Source organism: Oryctolagus cuniculus, unplaced genomic scaffold, assembly GCF_964237555.1.
Source record: "Oryctolagus cuniculus unplaced genomic scaffold, mOryCun1.1 SCAFFOLD_133, whole genome shotgun sequence".
Taxonomy (NCBI): domain Eukaryota; kingdom Metazoa; phylum Chordata; class Mammalia; order Lagomorpha; family Leporidae; genus Oryctolagus; species Oryctolagus cuniculus.
This window is the reverse complement of record NW_027208387.1, coordinates 36,146-59,874: the sequence shown is the minus strand read 5'-3', so window position 1 is coordinate 59,874 and position 23,729 is coordinate 36,146. Positions and strand designations below refer to the sequence as shown.

General features: G+C 38.7%; 1 pseudogene; it reads right to left on the bottom strand.

The window, feature by feature from the left end:
• Positions 1 to 11,802: 11,802 nt before the first annotated feature.
• LOC138848378 (U6 spliceosomal RNA) lies at positions 11,803 to 11,870 on the bottom strand (annotated as a pseudogene).
• Positions 11,871 to 23,729: the final 11,859 nt, after the last annotated feature.

The following is a 23,729-nucleotide window of genomic DNA, read 5'->3' as shown; positions in this document are numbered from 1 at the left end:
TATTAATTTGCTAAGAAAATACCACAGAGAATATGATTTAAATCATGGAATTTTACTTCTCAGAGTTGTAGAGCTTGAAAATATCAGATCAAGGTGCTAATAGGCTCGATTTTTCCAGAAGCCCTTCTCTGATGTGACAGACACATCTATCATTTGATCTGCTTAAAAGCACTTTCTTCAGGTAGAGTTATGTTGGTGGTTAGCACTTCAGTGTTTGAGTTTTAGGGAGGCACATTTCAGTCCACAACAGCAAAGGGGCCCTGTGGTCTACTTCAATGACAGCCATCTCTGCGGAGGATAGAAAGTTTGAAATCAGCATTAGGATTTCTCACATTATTACTGTCAGTGCTATCTCCATCTAATGTGCATTCATGTACACACAAACAAAACTACCTGTACACATAAACACATTCAACAGTGGAAATGCCTGATGGTTGTGTACAGATAACATCAATATAATAATCCATAAGATGGCCTATTAGCACACATTAAAAGAGAATTAGAAAGAATGACAACAAAATCTGCAGTTACCTATATTTATGTCTATATGTATGATATTCAGTATTTATAGTTGCTAAAAGATGAATACTGATGTGTGGAAATAAAAGCTAAACCTTACCTTGCAATATTGCAGCCTAGTCTACATGAAAGATGTCTTCCTAAAACCTTTCCCTGGGCCCACTCTGTGGCATAGTAGATTAAGCATCCACCTGCAGCACCAACATCCCACATGGGCACCAGTTTGAGTCCCTGCTCCTGCACTTCCAATCCAGCTCTTTGCTAATGGCCTAGGAATGCAGTGGAATATGCCCTGAGTGCTTGGGCCCCTGCACCCATGTGAGAGACCTGGAGGAAGCTGCTGACTCCTGGCTTCTGGCACCTGGCTTCAGATCGGCCCAGCTCCAGCCATTCTGGCCATTTAGGGGTGAACCAGTGGATAGCAGACCTCTCTTTCTCTTCCTCTCTGTATCTGTCACTCTGCCTCACAATAAATAAATACATTTTTTAAAAACTTTTCCCTTTTTAAATTTCTTAATTGTTTTAAAGATTTATTTATTTATTTATTTACAAGTCGAGTTACAGACAGAGAGGAGAACCAGAGAGAAAGAGGGAGGTCTTCCATCTGATGTTCACTCCCTAATTGATTGCAACTGCCATAGCTGTGCTGATCCGATGCCAGGAGCCAGGAGCTAGTTCCAGGTCTCCCAGATGGGTACAGGGGCCCAAGGACTTGGGCCATCTTCTACTACTTTGCCAGGCCATAGCAGAGAGCAGGATCAGAAGTGGAGCAGCTGAGTATTGAACCGGCCCCCATATGGGATGCTGGAGCTTCAGGCGAGGGTGTTAACCTGCTCCACCACAGCACCAGTCCAACATTTTAAATTTCTGATACTCTAAAGTAGCAAAGGACTGCATTACATCTAGGAAAGATGTATTTAAAAATTATAAATCTAGTGCATTTTAGCAGAAGTCCTAACAAATACTTCTGATTTTCTCAACATTATGTATAAATAAATGATAGAATGAGTCATTGTCAGATTAATAGAAGGAGTTTGAGAGGATTGTCTCTCTTTCAATTGAGTTGAATAGTTTGAGAAGCATTAGCTCTTTAAAAGACTTGTAGAATTCAATAGTGAGGCTGTCTGATCCTGGACTTTTCCTTGTTGGGAGGGTCTTTATTACTCATCCAATCTCTGTCTTGGTTTTTGATTTGTTTAGCTTTTCTATGTGTCTTCATGACTCAATTTTGGTATATTGTGTATGTCCAGGAATCTGTTGATTTTTCCTCTAGGTTTTCCAATTTGTTAACCATCACAACAGATGCCCGCATCATATATTGCAATGCTAATCTGAGTTTTGGGTACTCCACTTCCAAATCAGTTTCATGTTAATATCCCTGGGAAGCAATGGATAATAGCTCAAATTCTTTCCTTCTTGTCATCTAATTTGGAGAACTGTAACCTCAATGGGGACTTGAAACCTGGTCTTGCACAGTGGTAGCCATATAGAAAGTGAACCAGCAGATGGGAGATCTCTCTGCTTCTCTTTCTTTCTCTCTTTGTCTCTGTGTCTCTCTGCCATTTTTTATCATATTAAAATATTTAATTACTTATTTGAAAGAGTTACAGAGAGAGGGAGAGACAGAAATCTTCCACCACCTAATTCATTTTTGAGATGACTTTAATAGCCAGAGTGTGGCCAGGTTGAAGCCAGGAGCTTTTCCTCCGATGTGCGTGGCAGCATCCCAGCCACTTGGGCCAACTTTCCCTGCTTTTTCAGTCCATTGGTAAGGAGCTGGATCAGAAATGGAATAGCTGGTACTTGAACTGGTGCACGTAGAGGATGCCAATGTAACAGATAGCAACTTTGTCCACTGCACCACAACCACCAGCTCCTCTTTCTGCCTTTCCAATAAATAAATCTTTTGAAAAAGAATTTAAGGTAGTAAAAGTAATCATGACTGAGCAATGACAAATTTATTGAAGTGATCGACTTTCTTAAAGGTCTATTTATGAATTTGAAAGGCAGCACTAGAAAGAGAGAGTGGGAGAGATGGATCTTCCTCCTGGTTTGTTCGCTCCTCAAATGGCTGCAGTGACTGTGGCTAGGCCAGACTGATATCAGGAGCCAGGGGCTTCTTCCAGGTCTCTCACATGGGTGCAGGAGCCCCAATATTTGAGTCACCCTGTGCTGCTTTTCCAGACACATTAGCAGGGAACTGGATCCGTTTGGAGCATTAATGTCTATGATACTCTCCTTGCAGTTGAAGGATTTAGAATCCATTTCAATTATGGGTGGGCCAAGTACAACAGCTCCCAATTGTCCAAGGTTTGGATTAGATGGGTTCTGAGAAATTTTGTTAAAATAGTTATTAATCATAACTCTCAGTTTAAGCTTTTCTTACCAAATTTTCATGTTTGCTGATGTTTATATCTATGGGAAAATTGGGTCTCTGGATTGCAACCAATGAAAGCATCCAGACTAACAGTAATAAGGTCAACAGTCAGCAGAATGATGTCCAGCTGAACTGAAATAGCTTTTCTTATTTGGTAGAGGGGTTACCTCCTGCATTATACTGACATACTGACATAGACAGTAGATATTGGAGCCTGTCTCTTCTGCCAAATGGAGAATGCCGCATTTTGATCCATCATATATATATTTATATATTATAATATATATTATATATTTCTATACATAATATAGAATTACATATAATTATCATAAATATATAATATATAATTATATATAAATATTATATATGAATTTATTTATATATAAATATATAATTATTTCTGATCCAGCTCCATACCAATGGATTGAAAAACCAGTGAAAGATGGTCCAAGTGCCTGGGTTGCTGCCACACACATTGGAGGAGGAGCTCCTGGCTTCAACCTGGCCACACTCTGGCTATTGAAGTCATCTCAATAATATATATATATATGATATATATAATAGTTATAATAAATTATATAATATTATCTGTTTATAATTATTATATATTATATAATATATGATAAAGAATAATATATTTTATATATGAATATATTTATATACATAAATATATATAAATAAATGTAAATATATATATATATAGAATTTATTTACGTATTTGACAGGTGTACTTACAGACAGTGAGAGGAAGAGACAGAGAGAAAGGTCTTCCATATGCTCATTTACTCCCCTAATGACTGCAATGTCTGCAGCTGGGCCAATCTGAGCTAGGAGCTTCCAGGTCTCCCACATTTTGGCAGGGACCAAAGCACTTGGAACAGCTTCTACTGCTTTCCCAGGCTATTGCAGAGAGCTGGATGGGAAAAGGAGAAATGGGGACTAGAACTGGTGCTCATATGGGGTGCCAGCACTGCAGGTAAAGGATTACACCACTGCACCACAGTGCTGGCCCCAGTCTATCCTTTATTAAGGAGATCTCAGTAATCATGTTCAGGTATTGCTGTCCTATATTCATGGCCAAAGTCCTAGCAGGCAACATGGTTTGGAGAATCGTAAGCACAAGGTGTGTAGGAGACTTCATTTCTCATACAGCACAGTTAATAACAAGGTTCCAAGAGGGGAAATTACTTGCATCATAGTCTTTGAGAACTAATGGACATCACAGGTGATCTAAAGAATTTAGAAGGTTTGTGAGCCCCTAGAGTGAAAAAGTCACTGGGAGCACAAGGACAGTGCCTAGAGTTTATTTTGATGGATTTTAGCCCCTTTCATTGGAGGGAGGCCCGAAGAAGCTGGACTGATTAGTAAACCTCAGAAGTGTCTTTTCAAGGTGAAGGCAAACTGAGACTGAGGGGTTTTTGGAAAAACGTTGAACAAAAGACATTTCCCACACGTGGTTAAGACACATCATTTATCTACTGATTTTCATCAGATCTGTTAACATTAGGTATAAGGTACAGTGGACATGGTGGATGGCATATAGCAATATGATTTTAGTAATATATCATGAGGTGCTTTTTTTAAATGGATTTAGCAGGTAAAATTGGGCTACCTAATGGGATGTAGCTGGAATAATCACCTTTTTGTTAAATAAATCTGAGGTAATAAATGTTAGTGTATGAAGACATTGAGTTTTCTTTTATTGGGCCTTCTTGGTTATTTTAATCTGGGATCTGCGAATTCTCATTTTCTTTATTTTATTCCTCATCATGTCGGACCAACTCTGCTGCTTTGGGGATTTTTTTAGTACATCTGATATTTGGAAATTTAGACAATAGTATAGTTAAAATGAGATGTACCAAGTAAAGTATTTATTTTTATTCTGATACATATTTTGGAATTCTTCTAAAATTCCTATTGAGTATCCTTGTTAAATTTAGTTGCATCCCAGGTTAAGACTTATTGGAGGCAGGCTCCATGGCTCAATAAGCTAATCCTCCACCTGCGGTGCAGGCACACCAAGTTCTAGTCCTGCTGGGAGAGCCAGATTCTGTCCCAGTTGCTCCACTTCCAGTCCAGCTCTCTGCTATGGCCCAGGAGTGCAATGGAGGATGGCCAAAGTGCTTGGGCCCCGTACCTGCATGGGAGACCAGGAGGAAGCACTTGGCTCCTGGCTTTGGATCAGCGCCATGTGCCAGCTGCAGCACACTGGCAGCAGCGGTCACTAGGGGGTAAACCAACAGAAAAAGGAAGACCTTTCTCTCTGTCTCTCTCACTGTCCACTCTGCCTGTCAAAATAAAAAATAATTTTTATAAAAAGACTTATTGGAGCCACTTTAGTGATTACACCCATGAAACTTTGTTAATAAATGCAAATAGAACCTGGGAAAATTGATGTATATCTTATGCTGTAGAGACTTAAGATTGAACATCTTTTTTATCTTTTTTAATTATATAATTTAAAAACAAATTTTAGATTTTTTTTTTTACTTTACTAAGTCACAGCTCTGGCCCCATTAATATGACTTAACAATGTTTTTTCCTCTCAGACTTATCTCTATTGTTTCAGTTAACTGCATGCCTTTTCTTTACATTCAGATTCCCTCAGCTGTCAAAGCTTATTCATCTTAATTCTGTTGTTCCTATTTCCCTCCCTTTTATTCTGTCCCTAGGCTAATTGAGATCATGATTCTCCATTCCTTCTGTGTGGTGTCACAGTAGGCTTGAAGTGTTCTTTTTCTCTTCTGATTTCTAAAGAAAGAAATTATGTATTCCCCCAGTTTAGATATTTTAATAATGCACTCTAAAACAAAGGTTAAATGTTCTTAATTTGACAAGAATTTTCAGGGCCAGTGGTGTGGCATAGTGGGTAGAGCCACCACTTGCAGTGCTGGCAGCTCATATGGATCCAGATCTCTGCTATAGCCTGGGAAAGCAGTAGAAGATGGCCCAAGTCCTGGGCCCCTGCACCCATGTGGGAGACCTGGAAGAAGCTCCTTGCTCCTGGCTTTGGATTGGCACAACTCTGGCCATTGCAGCCAACTGGGGAGAGAACCAGTGGATGGAAGACCCCTCTCTCTTCTCTGCCTCTCTCTGTGCAACTCTGACTTTCAAATAAATAAATAAATCTTTTAAAAAAAGATTTTTTTCTAATTTTAGATTTGTTCTACTTCATTGCCACTTCAGGGTGTGTGTAAGGAGTGCATATCCAGTTTTTCTATTTTGGAATTTGGGGATTTTGTATTAGCTCTGCTGTGTATTCATTTTTCTTGAGCATTGGTGATATCTTCTCCTTAGTTGTATTAAGAGAGAGAGCAATAGCCCTCATGTCTTTTTAGGTAAGTAAGACATATTAAAAACAGAGCATTCAGTATACATTCATAGTAGTTTGACTTGTTCAATTGATTTATGTGACCTCCCTTGGACATTCTTGGTCTCTGCTGTACAACTTTCTATACTCATTAATTCTTTGATATTCTCAAATCCAGAAAATGAATGACTCAACAGCTGTGTTCCTGTATTTGCTGGGATTCAGGGTAAGAAGCAAAGTGGAGGTGTTCAGGAATCTAAAGTTACATGCTACATAGCAAAGCACATCATTTCCTATACAAAGTGACTGGGAAATCCAGAATCTTTTGCACACATATTGGATCCTGAACTATTACTGACCTATTCAGTAAGATTTTAATGTATTTATTTTCTGTGTGTGTGTTTGTATTTCTAAATAAACTCTGCTGGGCTACTTAACATTAACATGTATTGCAGAATTCTTTCATCAGTTTTTACTTTTAAAAAGTTTCTCTTTCAGTTTTATGGGAGAGGGTAGAAGTTTCCTGCTATGTAACTGAAAGTTCATTCATTCATTAAAGTTAAAAATATTTGTTGCAAATTGGTAGAATACTATTAATTCTCATGTGATTTACATGAAACTAAATACATTCTCTATTTTGTTTTGCTTAAAATTTCTGCATGTGTGGACTTCTTTTTTCCTTCTTGCCCCAAATCCCTTTGTGTATTGGGATGGCAAATGGGTTTTACACTGGAGAAAACATGTTATTTTGGCAAAGAAGTACTTAGCCTTCCTGCTTCAAGTATTCAAATATTGCATTGGAAATCAGTATATTTGTTTACTGTACAAATGTCCTTCATACAATTTTGTAATCTTCTGGGATGGGAGAGGAAGCAGGAAATAGGAGGATTATGGGTGGGAGGGATGTTTTGGGGGAGGGGAAGCCACTGTAATCCAAAAGCTGTACTTTGCAAATTTATATTTATTAAAAAAATTAAACAATTTTGTAATCTTCATCTTCCTTTTTATTTCATCCTTTTTAAAAAAAGATTCATTTATTTTACTTGAAAATCAGAGTTACACAGAGAAGGAGAGAGAGAGAGAGAGAGAGCAGTCTTCCAACCGCTGATTCACTCCCCATTTGGCCACAATGGCTGGAGCTCTGCCAATCCAAAGCCAGGAGCCAGCAGCTTCTTTTGGGTCTCCTATGCAGGTGCAGGAGCCCAAGGGCCTGGGCCATCCTCTACTGCTGGATAGTAAGTCTTACTTGCCTAAAAAGATGGATAGTAATTTGAGTAGCCAGGACTTGAACTGGCACCCAATTGGAATGTCAGCACTGCAAGCCACAGCTCTACTTGCTACTCCACAGCATCGGCCCCCTAAATTCTTATGAGTATTGCTACACGATTGGAATTTATAATTGATAATGCTGAACAATTGAAACTGTCTTATTTACAATTGTAGGACTGGATATGGCAGTTCTACTTGAAGTAAAGTATGTAGCCTGCTTATTGTATGATTTTTGGAAAAGCATGTATTTATATATAACAGCAGATCTGTTAATCATTTAAAAGTGAATTGTCATGATTACCCAGATGTAAAGAATGCAATATGTGCTAATGAGTTAGCAGTCACAGACATTTAGAATTAGAGGGATTTTAGAACTTTTTCAATACTGCAGTTTTTATGAAAAACTAATAATTTTTTTTATTTGACAGGTAGAGTTATATACAGTGAGAAATCAGAAAGGCCTTCCTTCCATTGGTTCAGTCCCCAGATGGCTGCCACAGTTGGAGCTGTGCCCATCCAAAGCCAGGAGTCAGGTGCTTTCTCCTGGTCTCCCATTCGGGTGCAGGGCCCAAGCACTTGGGCCATCCTCTACTGCCTTCCCGGGCCATAGCAGAAAGCTGGACTGAAAGAGGAGCAACCAGGACTAGAACACTTTGCCCATAAGGGATACCAGCACCACAGGTGGAGAATTAACCAAGTGAGCCACGGCGCTGGCCCCCGATAAATTTACTCTTAACAAAATATCAAAATATCTTATTTAGTATAAAGTTAGTAGTGAAAAGAGACTACCTTGTTGAACACAGAAATTTGAGATTATATTTCTTGGTATTAATTTGCATCTTAAGGCTTATTGCCTAGTTTATTTCAATATTTCAATCTAATATTACTAATAATATCTTGTACTTAGTGGTTCACTGTGTGCCAGACAATATTCTTTTGATTTTTTAAAAGATTTATTTATTTATTTATTTGGAAGTCCGAGTTACACAGATAGTGAACAAGAGGAAGAGAGAGAGTTCCTCCATCTGCTTTTTCACTCCCCAGATGACCTAAAAGGTCAGAGATATGCCAATCTGAAACCAGGAGCCAGGACCTCTTCAGGGTCTCCCATGCAGATTCAGGGGCCCAAGGACTTGGGCCAACTAACTTCCTACTGCTCTCCCAGGCTATAGCAGACAGCTGAATGGAAAATGGAGCAGCCTGGACTTGAACCGGCCTCCATATGGGATGCCCCCACTGCATGCAGTGGCTTTACTAGCTACACCACAGCACTGGCCTCAAGACAATGCTCTAAAATGATGCATTAATTATTCCCAAATATTGAAAAGTGGCATGGTACACATTTGAATGTGTTGTTTTGTACTAGTTGTAGAAACAGTTTAAAATATATTTAGATTTAAAAATGTAAGCTTTGATCTAAAGGTTTACTTTCCCTTAAGGTGCCTGTTTGGAAACTGAGAGATCATTGAAGTCTCAAGATAGAGTACAACTGATCTTATCCAAGCCTCCTTTATCACATGAGGATGCTAAATGCCAAGCCCAGAGAAGTAAAGTGAATTGTTCAAGGTCACATAGGTAAGTTGTGGCAGGGATAATTCTGTATTAGCATTAGGTATCCTGATACATAGGCCACTGTTCTGTCAATTTTGTACTCCTTCTGGAGTTAAAGATTCTAAGTTGTGGAAAATTGAATTTGGAAATTTAGTGGTTGCTATGTTGTTATGGTGAGAAATTTCTGTGTATAGCTATGAGTTGCTTAAATTTTATTCAATATATTTTTCTAGTATGTTTGCTATTTATTTGAAATGTATAACAAATAGCTTCATCTATTTGCCAAAAGAATTTTTTAAAGATTTATTTATATTATTTGAAAGTCAGAATTACACAGAGAGAGAAGGACAGGCAGAGAGAGTGGTCTTCCATTCACTGGTTCACTCCACAGTTGGCCTCCATGGCTGGAGCTGTGCTGACTGGAAGGCAGGAGCCAGGAGCCTCTTCCTGGTCTCCTATGCAGGTGCAGGGGCCCAAGGACTTGCACCATTTTATAGTGTTTCCCAGGCCATAGCAGAGAGCTGGATAGGAAGTGGAGCAGCCAGGTCTTGAACTGATGCCCCTATGGAATACCAGCACTGCAGGTGGCAGCCTCACCCACTATGCCACAGTGCCAGCCCTTGCCAAAAGAATTTATAGAAGCTATTCCATATATACACTTCACAATTATTTAGTTACTTGACATGAACTATCCCTGCATATTTGAAAATTTTGAATGGTATCACTTGGGTTTTAAGAATGTTATATTTTAGGTCTCTTAATATTTTTAGTGATGATGTTTTAAAGGCCCTTCCTGTTTTATGAAAAATGATAAGGATTTTGTTTTACAATGGCCATAGTATTACTACTTAAAGCAATAGATTAAATAACACTTTTAAACAAAGTCATTTAATACTAAATTCTAACACACTGGTATATTTTAAAGTGAGAAACTGGATTTCTTTCAGATATTCTAAAGAAGAATGATAATCAAAATTGAAGACATCTACAGTTTTTAATCACTTGTTTTAAATATAGGTCATAATGGTCCAATTTTGAGTTTAATTTTAATTAGCTTTTAAATGATTCAATATGTTTTATAGAAAAAATTCGGAGAACATAATTATATACTCAACCTCCCTCCCTTCTTTTTCCTTCTTTGTCATTTTTTTTAGCTTATGAAATGACATTTTCAGTTTACATTACATTAAAAACGGTTGTTGAATCAAGGGACAAGTTTAACAGGAAAAAAGCAAAAAGATCGTAATTTAGAGGGAATACAGACAATGGCTCTAAACAATATTTGAATATCACATCTAAACAATATTTGAATAAATTGATAAATATTTTAATTTCTCCTACTAAAATGCTCAAAGTCTTTAATTATTTATCAAATATTAGTGCAAAATTATGGATTTAAATGATCCCAAAAAGTGATGAATTTTTGTGTAATAAAGTCCAATTTTTGTCAAGGCTTTTTAACAGTCTCACAGAAAACTTATGTTTGTGAATGGGAAGAATAATATCAAAATGTCCATCCTACCAAAAGCAATTTGCAAATTCAATGCAATCCCAATCAACATACCAACGATGTTCTCAGAGCTAGAAAAAATGATGCTAAAATTCATATAGAAACATGAGAGATGCTTAACATCTAAAGAAATATTATAAAGCAAAAAAAAGCTGGAGACATCACACCATATTTTAAGACATATTACAGGGGTCAGCACTATGACAAAGCAGGTAAAGTCACCGTCTGCAGTGCCGGTATCTCATATGGGTGCCAGTATGTTTCCCAGCTGCTCCACTTCGTATACCCCTCTCTGGTATAGCCTGAGAAAAAAGTAGAAAATGGCCAAAGTCTTTGGGCCCCTGCACCTGCATAGAGACCTGGAAGAAGCTCCTGACACTTGGATTCAGATCAACAGAGCTCCGGCCATTGTGGCCATTTGGGGAGTAAACCAGTGGATGGAAGACCTCTCTCTCTCTCTGCCTCTACCTCTCTGTAACTCTGCCTTTCAAATAAATATACTGCAAAAAAAAAAAAAAAGAAGAAGTGTTAGCACTGATATAATAACAGACACATAGTTCAATGGAAAAGACTTGGTAGCATAGAAATAAACCCAAATTTCTACCAGCAACTCATATTTAACAAAGGAACTAAAATGAACTGGAGAAAGAAGAATCTCTTTCACAAGTGGTGCAGAGGAACTTGATTATCCATATGTAGAAGCCTGAAAAGAGACTCCAACATCTCTTACACTATGTGAAAGTGAACTCACAGTGAATTAAAATGTAATCATAAGACCCAAACCCAAGTAAACATAGGGAAACTCTAAATATTGTCAACACACAATAGCTTTTGGGTAAGATTCCAATAGCAATAGTCACAAAAATAAAAACAGAGACATTTGAGTATATCCAACTAAGATACTTCTTCACAACAAAGTAAACATCAGAGTGTAGATACAATGAACAGATGGCAGGAAAAATTAAAACTCTGAATGTTTACAGATTTCCAGAACATTTACATGAATTGGAAAAACTCCAAAAAATACAGTGAAGAAACAGGCAAGGATCTGAATAGACATTTCTCAGAAGAAATGTAAATGGTCAAAACATGTGAATATGCCCGATGTCACTAGCCATTATGTAAATATAAATCAGAACACCATATCAGTCTCCAACACCTGTGGGAGAATACAACACTCAGGTGTTTGTGTGTGCAGCAAGTGGGTTTAGAGGACCCTGTTCACCTCTGGAGAGCAGAGTCTACAGGGAGGTAAAGAAACCTTACTGCGCAGGGGCATGCTAATCTTCTCTGTATCGTTCCAATTTTAGTATATGTGCTGCCGAAGCGAGCACATGTGCTGCCGAAGCGAGAAAGAGATGAAAAGAATTTATCTCAACTAGCCACTAATATTCAAGAAACAAGGTCTTCAGGAAAGCCAACTCAACTGACATTTTCATGTCATTGTTAAATAAAGGAAAAATTATCTAGGTTCAGCAATACGTAGTTTATAAGAGAAAGACTACAGAGTAATTTCCTTGGCATAGAAATAACTTTGTCTTTTTTTTTTTTTTTATCTATGAGGGCTTGCTGTCACCACCACACACCCACATCCCATATACAAATGTCTGGCTTGAGTGGTAGCTTCTCTGCTTTGAGGCAAGTTTCTGCTAGTGTGCACCCTGGGAGGAGACGGAGGATGGCAGAAGTGCTTGGGTCCCTGCACCCAAATGGGACATCCAGAATGAATTCCCAGTTCCTGGTTTTGGCTTGGTCAAGCTTTGGCTATTGCAAGTGTCTGGGGAGTGAAGCAGTGGTTCCCTCTTCCTGTCACTCTGCCTTTCAAATCAATAACTGTTGTTGGTAATGACTAATAATGACATTCACTGATTGTCAAATTTTGAATCTATTAATTATAGACAATTTCTCTTTGTATTTTTAAACTTTCATAATGTTCTGTAGCCAATTTCATCACTAGAAATAAAAACTTTTCCTCAAAAAAAAAAAAGAAACCTTACTGCTTTCCTAATGTGCTTATTAAGTTCTTGACCAGCGCCTGTTAGTCTTGCCACAAACTTTCTAGTCTTACTACTTTCCTTCTTCTTCTTCTTCTCTGTGACTTGTAAAATAGTATACATTCTATATACTGTGGATACTTTTGATTTATTTTATTCCTTCGGTCTCCTATGAAGTTCCTCCACAAAAGCACAGCCCTCAAAATATTCATTCATTTATGCAGTCTGCAGATTTCATGAGCTACTAAATTCCAAGTAGTATGTTAAAGGCAAGATCTGGGCCTAAGAGAAAAGTGGTCTAAATTCTGTGCCTAGAAGAGGATTTGGGACATAGTAGAACTTCAGTGAAGTGCTATGTGAATGACATGCACTCATTAAATGAGTAATCTAAAGCATACACTTCATTTAAGCAACACAGCAGCCCTACTCACCTCAGGTAGAGCAATTGAGAGGAATAATGTGAACAAAAATAAGACATCAATAAGTTGAATAATAACAGAGAAAAAACAAAATGAGATAGATGCCAACATTACTGACCTATTTTTGAGGAATTAAATTGATAGAGGGGCTGGCATTGTGGCCAAGTGGGGAAAGCTGCAATCTGTGAGGCCAGCATAACATCTGAGTTCCACTTTGAGTTTAGGAATCTCCACTTCCAATTTAGCTCACTGCTAAACACCTGGGAAACCAGCAGAAGATGGACGAAGGACTCAGGTCCTTGCCACTCATGTGGGAGACTTGGATGAAGCTCCTGACTCCAGCATGCCCCAGGCTCAACTGTTGAAACTCTCTGGGGTGTGAGCCAGCAGATGAAAGCTATCTATGTCTTTCCCTCTCTCTCTAAATCCACCTTTCAAATAATAAAGATTTAATAAACAAATTAACTGATTTCAAAATACACAAAAACATGAACAATACTATATCATTTTTATGCCAAACTGATAAAAAATAACAAATGCTAGAGAGCACATGGGAAAAGAAAACCACCATATATGGTAGGTGAAAACACAAGTTAGTACAGATGTTATGCAGAACAGTATGGTCATTCCTTAAAAAGGATAAAAATTGGGGCTGGCGCTGTTGTGCAGTGAGTTAAAGCCCTGGCCTGAAGGGCCAGCATCCCATTTGGGTGCCAGTTCTAGTTCCAGCTGCTCTTCTTCCAATACAGCTCTCTGCTATCTCCTGGGATAGCAGTAGAAGATGGCCCAAGTCCTTGGGCCCATGCACCCATGAGGGAGACCCAGAGGAAGCTCCTGTCTCCAGGTTTCAGAATGGCATAACTCTGGCCTTTGTAGTCATCTGTAGAGCGAACCAGCTAATGGAGGACCTCTCTGTGTCTCTACCTCTATTGTAACTCTTTCAAATAAATAACAAAAATTAAACTAAGATAAAAATTGACCTACCATGTGAGAGTTATCTTGCTCTTGGCTATATAGAATAAGGAAATTTTATTAGAAGGAAAGGAGGAGAGCATATCAAAGATACAGCAATTTTCCCATAACACAGCCACTATAACACAGTTCACTGCAGCCAGGATGTGAAACCAATCTAGCTGTCCATCAGTGAAAAACAATGGACAGGGCAACCTCTTTTAGATACAAAAAAAGAACAAAATATTATTAAATTAATTGAAATAAGCCAGAAGCAGGAACACAAATGTCACCTGGTCCTTGTCGCATGTGGAAGTGAAAGAAAATAATGGATCTGAACACAGAACTGTGATTACTAGAGGCTGAGAAGGGAAGCAGCTAGGGATAGAGGGGAATTGGATAATAGGTATCAAAAATCAAAGAGGCAGAAAGAACTTCTGGTGTTCCATAATATAATGAGATGACTACATTCAACCATATTAGGTTCTGTGTAAAGAACTGAAGGAGAGGAGCTGGTAGTCTCAAATCATGGAGAAGAATTAGAAACTGTATTTGCTTGGGGGCCAGCATTGTGGCACAGTGGGCTAACACCCTGGCCTGAAGCACCAGCATCCCATGTGGGTACCAGTTCTAGTCCTGGCTGCTCCTCTTCTGATCCAACTCTCTGCTATGGCCTGGGAAAGCAGTAGAAGATGGCCCAAGTCCTTGGGTCCCTGCACCCAAGTGGGAGATCTGGAAGAAGCTCCTGGTTCCTGGAATCAGATTGGCAGAGCTCCGGCCATTGTGGCCATCTGGGGAGTGAACCGGCAGAGGAAGACCTCTCTCTCTCTCTGCTGCTACTTCTCTCTGTAACTCTGTCTTTCAAATAAATAACTCTTTAAAAACTTAATAAAACTGTAGTTGCTTAGCTTGATCACTTTTTACTGCATAAATGTGTGCAAATATTGCACTACACCCTGTAATAATGCATGACTAGGACACATTAATCACAAATTATTTCAATGAAATTTTAAAAATTAGAAGCATTTCTTTATATTAACAATGAACTATTTGAAAATGAAATTAGAGAAACACTTCCATGCATAGCAGCATAAGAACCAGGAACCAATGTCTTCAATGTTATCAGTGATGAATCAGATTCACAGCCCCCAGCACTCAGTTTTTGCCATATACTTTACCATGGCAATTGTGGGCATATAGTAGTAAATCAATGGACAGGAATCCTTTGTCTCTAAATCTGCTAAATAAATAAACAAGGAATTCATCAAAGAAAAAGAGATATCAATTTGGATGCCAGGCACAAAAACACATGCACTTGAGCTATCCTCCAGTTTGTGATGCCAACAAATCTTTCAGACATGTTACATTTTCAGAGACTTTTCTGTAATCTTGCTAAGCTTTCTGGAAATCTGCCTTATAGCAAAGGGTTTCCCAATTCCATTACACTCATGATATTTCTTTTGTGTGATATATTAGTTTACCATCTAGAGATAATTTATGGTACAAAACTTTTCTATGCATGCATGTTTTCTCATTTGTGAGTCTATTCATGGGAATTGAAGACTGATTTATAACAGAAATACATTTTCCAAATTCATTGCATAGACTTTTGTTCCTTATGAATTCTCTGAAGTCTGTTGATGTCTAATTTCTGGCTAAAGGTTTTATTGTATTTACAGCATGCAAAGACTATCACCTTTTGTGAATTCTGTGTCTATACAAGCCTGAAATAAAGAAAATGTTTTTGCACAATCAGTATACGCCTAAGAAACCACCTGTGTCAATTCTCTGATGTACCATTGACTTCTGACTCTAATAATATTTATAAGCTTTCTCCTTTACATGAGTCTCTGTTGGATAGGATGTGATTTCCAGCAAAAGGTTTTGTCACAATACTTACATGAATTTTGGAGAAAAGCTCTTCCACATTCATTATATTGTTAAGGTCTCTCCCTTGTTCAAATTCCATGATGGATTATGAGGCATTACCTATGTGAAATGACTTTCTCACATTTATTTCATTCATTAGATATATATGTTGTGCATTCTGATATAAGGAGAGATTTGGGCAGAGCTTTCCAACACTCATTACACCCATAAGGTTTCTCTCCCACGTGAATTCCCTGTTGTCTTATGAGGTATGGCTTCTAATTAAAGGGATTTTACTTTCAAAGGAGTTTTTCCCTATATGAATTTGATGATGTACAATGAGGGCTGAATTATGGTAAAAGGCTCTGAGTCATTACATTCATAAAATTGCTCCCCATGAGAATTCTTTTATGTTTGATGAGGTCTGATTTGCACCACAAAGGCTATTCACATGTATTATATTCATGCATTTCTCCCCTTGGTGAATTCTCTAATATTTCATGAGATATAACTTGCACAAAAAGGTCAAGTAGAAAATTCCCTGTGTGGATACTCTGATATCTTATGAGTTATGAAGTACAGCAAAGAGGCTTTCCACCATCCTTCCATCCATAAAACCTACCTAAATTGAGCAACAAAGATATAGAAAACCTAAACACACACATAACCAGATGGAAATGATACCAGTAATAAAGACCATCACTACCAAGAAAACCCCAAAACTGGAAGGCTTCACTGCTGAATTCTAACAGACATTTAAAGCACTAACTGCAATTCTTCTCAAGTTATTCAAAACAATTGAGAGAGAGGCGATTCTCCCAAATTCTTTCTATGAAGCCAACATCACCTTCATTCCTAAACTTGAAAAAAGTGCAACAAAGAAAGTAATTATAGACCAATTTCCCTGATGAACATACATGCAAAGATCTGCAACAGAATTCTGGCCAATTGAATCCAACAATGCATCAGAAAGATCATCCACCCAGACCAAGTGGGATTTATCCTTGGTATGCAAGGATGGGACCAAAGGCTTTTCCACAGTCATTTCATTTATAAGCTTTCTCCATGGTGTGAAGGCTCTGATACTTTCTGAGGTTTGACTTCTCAGCAAAGGTTTTTCCACAGTCATTGCAATCATAAGGTTTCCCCCAGTACAAATTGTCTGATGCTTTGTGAGCTTTGATTTCTCAGCAAAGGCTTTTCCACAATGATTGCATTCATAAGGTTTCTCCCCTCTGTGAATTCTCTGATGATTTATGAGGTTTGCCTTCTGGCCAAAGGATTTTCCATAGTAATTGCATTCATAAGGTTTCTCACCTGTGTGAATTCTCTGATGATTTATGAGGTTTGCCTTCTGGCCAAAGGATTTTCCACAGTCATTACATTCAAAAGGTTTCTCACCTGTGTGAATTCTCTGATGATTTATGAGGTGTTTCTTCTGGCCAAAGAACTTCCCACAGTCATTAGATTTGTAAGATTTCAACCCTGTGTGAATTCTCTGATGTCTAATGAGATCTGACTTCTGGTGAGTGGTTTCCACACAATCATTACACACATGAGGGTTTTCCACAATATGAGTGCTGTGATGGAGGGTATTTAATACTGAATGAATTCCCACAAGGTTTACATGCATAGGATTTCTTCCCTATATTTGGTCTATGATTCAGTCTAACATGTGATTGGTAAATGACAGGTTCCACAGTCCCAATATACTTATAAATGTTCTCTCTTTTCAGGTGAATACAATCAGAATTCCACAGTCAGTCAGCTGGGAGGGGTGGATGAATCCAGAAACAGCTGGTTTCCTTGTACTAAAACAAGCGCCATATCACGAAGGACTCTTGCATTTCTTTTTCTTTTTTGCATTTTTCACATTTTCTTATTTATCATGGTTTGTAATAAATTTTCTGATGTGGGTTGTGGTTTTGAGGCTGGCTTAAGGAGTTCAGGGAACCAGAGGAATGGTCTTTTTCAATTAGGGCACAGCTGTTGTTTCTCTCCAATTCTGGCTTTCTGTAATTGCTTTGGGTGCCTCAGGCAATTTTTCATTTTGAGCGACTTTTTCCTAAATGCTTTGTTGGTCTGAGTTGGTTTTGCCTTTTTCCTTTTCAAATTGTGTATTCTGATGCAATACAAACAAGGGTTTAGAACGAGGATCCATCAGGAAATTGAAAAACAGAACATATTGGGTTTTCATGATTAGAAATCATAGGCAACATGACCAAGATGAGTTTTTGGGTTTTGGAAAATGACATAGAACCCTTCCACTGAGGGGCAGATATTAATTTCCTCCAAATCGAGAGTGAGTGCGATTTTCAGGTGAATTCAATCAGAATTCCACAGCCAGTCAGCTAGGAGGGGTGGATGAATCCGGGAACAGCTGGTTTCCTTGCAACTAAATCAAGCCCAATATCACAAAGGACTCTTGCATTTCTTTGGCTTCTTTCTCTTTTTTCTTTTTATCATGGTTTGTAATGAATTTTCTGATGTGAGCTTTGGTTTTGAGGCTGCAATATAGAGTTCAGTGCACAGGAGGAATGGTCTTTTTCAAACAGGGCATAGCTGTTGGCCTGCTTCAATTCTGGCTTGCTGTCATTGTTTTGGGTGCCTCAGCCGATTTGTGGTTTCTTGTGTGGCAATTTCCTAAATGTTTTCGGGGTCTGAGTTGGCTTTGCCTTCTTCATTCCCAAATTCTATATTCTGACGCAACACAAACAAGAGTTTGGACAGAGTAGCCATTATGAAATAAAAAACATTACAAATGGGCATTTGAAGAATATAAATCTACAGGTAACACGACCAAGGTGAGTTTTTGTGTTTTGGAAAATCAAATGGAACACTTTGGCTGAGGTGACAGATATTAATTGCCTCCAAAATGAGTTTCACTGTGATTTTCAGGTTAATTCAGACAAAATTCCACAGGCATCAGCTGGAGGTGTGGATGAATCCGGGAACATTCGGTTTTCTTGAGACTAAATCAAGTCCAATATCATCATGGATTCTTGCATTTTTTTGGCTTTTTTCTCATTTTTCTTATTTATCATGGTTTGTAATGAATTTTCTAATGTGAGCTTTGGTTTTGAGGCTGGCATATTGAGTTCAGGGCACAAGAGGAAGGTTCTTTTTCAACCAGGGCACAGCTGTTGGCTTGCTCCAATTCTGGCTTGCTGTCATTGTTTTGGGTGCCTCAGCCGATTTGTGGTTTCTTGAGTGCCAATTTCCTAAATGTTTTCTGGGTCTGAGTGAATTTTGCCTTCCTATTCCCAAATTTTGTATTCTGATGCAATACAAGCATGTTTTGGAGAGTAGCCATTATGAAAGAAAAAAAAAAAAAACACAGCAAATTGACCTTTCAGGATTAGAAATCTACAGGCAACACAACCAAGATGAGTTTCTGTGTTTTGGAAAATGACATAGAACGCTTCTGCTGAGGGGACAGATTCTAATTCCCTCCAAAATGAGTGTGAGTGCGATATTGAGGTGAATTCAATCAGAATTCCAGAGTCAGTCTGTGGAAGGGGGGGATGAATCTGGAAACAGCCAGTTTCTTTGTGTCTAAATCCAGCCAAATATCACAAAGGACTCTTGCATTTCTTTGGCTTTTTCACATTTCCCTTATTTATCATGGTTTGTAATGAATTTTCTGATGTGAGCTTTGGTTTTGAGGCTGCAATATAGAGTTCAGGGCACCTGAGGAATGGTCTTTTTCAAACAGGACACAGCTGTTGGTTTGCTCCAATTCTGGCTATTGTCTTTGTTTTGGGTGCCTCAGCTGAAATTTGGTTTCTTGGGTTTCACTGGGATTGTCAGGTTAATTCAGTCAGAATTCCACAGGCAGTCAGCTTTAGTGGTGGATGAATCTGGGAACAGCCGGTTTCCTTGCAACTAAATCAAACCCAATATCATTATGGATTCTTGCATTTCTTTGGCTTTTTCACTTTTTTCTTATTTATCATGGTTTGTAATGAATTTTCTGATGTGAGCTTTGGTTGAGGCTGCAATATGGAGTTCAGGGCACACGAGGATGGTTCTTTTTCAATCAGGGCACAGCTGTTGGCTTGCTCCACTTCTGGCTTGCTGTCATTGTTTTGAGTGCCTCAGCCGATTTGTGGTTTCTTGTGTGGCAATTTCCCAAATGTTTTCAGTGTCTGAGTTGGCTTTGCCTTCTTCCTTCCCAAATTTTGTATTCTGATGCAATTTAAAGAAGACTTTGTACAGAATAGCCATTATGAAAGAAAAAACACAACAAATAGGCGTTTGAAGCTTAGAAATCTACAGGTAACATGACCAAGGTGAGTTTTTGTGTTTATGAAAATAAAATGGAACACTTTGGCTGAGGTGACAGATATTAATTGCCTCCAAACTGAGTTTCACTGTGATTTTCAGGTTAATTCAGTCAGAATTCCACAGGCAGTCAGCTGGAGGGGTGGATGAATCCGGGAACAGCCGGTTTCCTAGCGACTAAATCAAGCCCTATATCATTATGGATTCTTGCATTTTTTTGGTTTTTTCTCTTTTTTCTTATTTATCATGGTTTGTAATGAATTTTCTGATGTGAGCTTTGGTTTTGAGGCTGGCATATTGAGTTCAGGGCACAAGAGGAAGGTTCTTTTTCAAACAGGGCACAGCTGTTGGCATGCTCCAATTCTGGCTTGCTGTCATTGTTTTGGGTGCCTCAGCCGATTTCTGGTTTCTTGAGTGCCAATTTCCTAAATGTTTTCTGGGTCTGAGTCGGTTTTGCCTTCTTATTCCCAAATTTTGTATTCTGATGCAATACAAGCAAGATTTTGGAGAGTAGCCATTATGAAAGAAAAAAAAAAAAAAACACAGCGCATTGCCCTTTCAGGATTAGAAATCTACAGGCAACACAACCAAGATGAGTTTCTGTGTTTTGGAAAATGACATGGAACGCTTCTGCTGAGGGGACAGATTCTAATTCCCTCCAAATGGAGTGTGAGAGCGATTTTGAGGTGAATTCAATCAGAATTCCAAAGTCAGTCTGTGGAAGGGGGGGATGAATCTGGAAACAGCCAGTTTCTTTGTGTCTAAATCCAGCCAAATATCACAAAGGACTCTTGCATTTCTTTGGCTTTTTCACATTTCCCTTATTTATCATGGTTTGTAATGAATTTTCTGATGTGAGCTTTGGTTTTGAGGCTGGCATATTGAGTTCAGGGCACAAGAGGAAGGTTCTTTTTCAAACAGGGCACAGCTGTTGGCATGCTCCAATTCTGGCTATTGTCTTTGTTTTGGGTGCCTCAGCTGAAATTTGGTTTCTTGAGTTTCACTGGGATTGTCAGGTTAATTCAGTCAGAATTCCACAGGCAGTCAGCTTTAGTGGTGGATGAATCTGGGAACAGCCGGTTTCCTTGCAACTAAATCAAACCCAATATCATTATGGATTCTTGCATTTCTTTGGCTTTTTTCTCTTTTTTCTTATTTATCATGGTTTGTAATGAATTTTCTGATGTGAGCTTTGGTTTTGAGGCTGGCATATTGAGTTCAGGGCACAAGAGGATGGTTCTTTTTCAATCAGGGCACAGCTGTTGGCTTGCTCCACTTCTGGCTTGCTGTCATTGTTTTGAGTGCCTCAGCCGATTTGTGGTTTCTTGTGTGGCAATTTCCCAAATGTTTTCAGGGTCTGTGTTGGCTTTGCCTTCTTCCTTCCCAAATTTTGTATTCTGATGCAATGCAAAGAAGAGTTTGTACAGAATAGCCATTATGAAATAAAAAAAACACAACAAATAGGCGTTTGAAGCTTAGAAATCTACAGGTAACATGACCAAGGTGAGTTTTTGTGTTTATGAAAATAAAATGGAACACTTTGGCTGAGGTGACAGATATTAATTGCCTCCAAACTGAGTTTCACTGTGATTTTCAGGTTAATTCAGTCAGAATTCCACAGGCAGTCAGCTGGAGGGGTGGATGAATCTGGGAACAGCCGGTTTCCTTGCAACTCAATCAAGCCCTATATCATTATGGATTCTTGCATTTTTTGGCTTTTTTCCCTTTTTTCTTATTTATCATGGTTTGTAATGAATTTTCTGATGTGAGCTTTGGTTTTGAGGCTGGCATATTGAGTTCAGGGCACAAGAGGAAGGTTCTTTTTCAATCAGGGCACAGCTGTTGGCTTGCTCCACTTCTGGCTTGCTGTCATTGTTTTGGGTGCCTCAGCTGATTTGTGGTTTCTTGTGTGGCAATTTCCTAAATGTTTTCGGGGTCTGAGATGGTTTTGCCTTCTTCCTTCCCAAATTTTGTATTCTGATGCAATACAAGAAGATTTTGGACAGAGTAGCCATTATGAAAGAAAAAAAAAAAACACAGCAAATTGACCTTTCAGGATTAGAAATCCATAGGCAACACAACCAAGGTGAGATTCTGTGTTTTGGAAAATGCCATGGAACGCTTCTGCTGAGCGGACAGATTCTAATTCCCTCCAAATGGAGTGTGAGAGCGATTTTGAGGTGAATTCAATCAGAATTCCAGAGTCAGTCTGTGGAAGGGGGGGATGAATCTGGAAACAGCCAGTTTCTTTGTGTCTAAATCCTGCCAAATATCACAAAGGACTCTTGCATTTCTTTGGCTTTTTCACATTTCCCTTATTTATCATGGTTTGTAATGAATTTTCTGATGTGAGCTTTGGTTTTGAGGCTGGCATATTGAGTTCAGGGCACAAGAGGAAGGTTCTTTTTCAATCAGGGCACAGCTGTTGGCTTGCTCCACTTCTGGCTTGCTGTCATTGTTTTGGATGCCTCAGCCGATTTCTGGTTTCTTGAGTGGCAATTTCCTAAATGTTTTCTGGGTCTGAGTCGGTTTTGCCTTCTTATTCCCAAATTTTGTATTCTGATGCAATGCAAAGAAGAGTTTGCACAGAATAGCCATTATGAAAGAAAAAAAAAAAAAACACAGCGCATTGCCCTTTCAGGATTAGAAATCTACAGGCAACACAACCAAGATGAGTTTCTGTGTTTTGGAAAATGACATAGAACGCTTCTGCTGAGGGGACAGATTCTAATTCCCTCCCAATTGAGTGTGAGTGCGATTTTGAGGTGAATTCAATCAGAATTCCAAAGTCAATCTGTGGAAGGGGGGGATGTATCTGGAAACAGCCAGTTTCTTTGTGTCTAAATCCAGCCAAATATCAAAAAGGACTCTTGCATTTCTTTAGCTTTTTCACATTTCCCTTATTTATCATGGTTTGTAATGAATTTTCTGATGTGAGCTTTGGTTTTGAGGCTGCAATATAGAGTTCAGGGCACGTGAGGAATGGTCTTTTTCAAACAGGGCACAGCTGTTGGTGTGCTCCAATTCTGGCTATTGTCTTTGTTTTGGGTGCCTCAGCTGAAATTTGGTATCTTGAGTTTCACTGCAATTGTCAGGTTAATTCAGTCAGAATTCCACAGGCAGGAAGCTTTAGTGGTGGATGAATCTGGGAACAGCCGGTTTCCTTGCAACTAAATCAAAACCAATATCATTATGGATTCATGCATTTCTTTGGCTTTTTTCTCTTTTTTCTTATTTATCATGGTTTGTAATGAATTTTCTGATGTGGGCTTTGGTTTTGAGGCTGGCATATTGAGTTCAGGGCACAAGAGGATGGTTCTTTTTCAAACAGGGCACAGCTGTTGGCTTGCTCCACTTCTGGCTTGCTGTCATTGTTTTGAGTGCCTCAGCCGATTTGTGGTTTCTTGTGTGGCAATTTCCCAAATGTTTTCAGGGTCTGAGTTGGCTTTGCGTTCTTCCTTCCCAAATTTTGTATTCTGATGCAATGTAAAGAAGAGTTTGTACAGAATAGCCATTATGAAAGAAAAAACACAACATATAGGCGTTTGAAGCTTAGAAATCTACAGGTAACATGACCAAGGTGAGTTTTTGTGTTTATGAAAATAAAATGGAACACTTTGGCTGAGGTGACAGATATTAATGGCCTCCAAACTGAGTTTCACAGTGATTTTCAGGT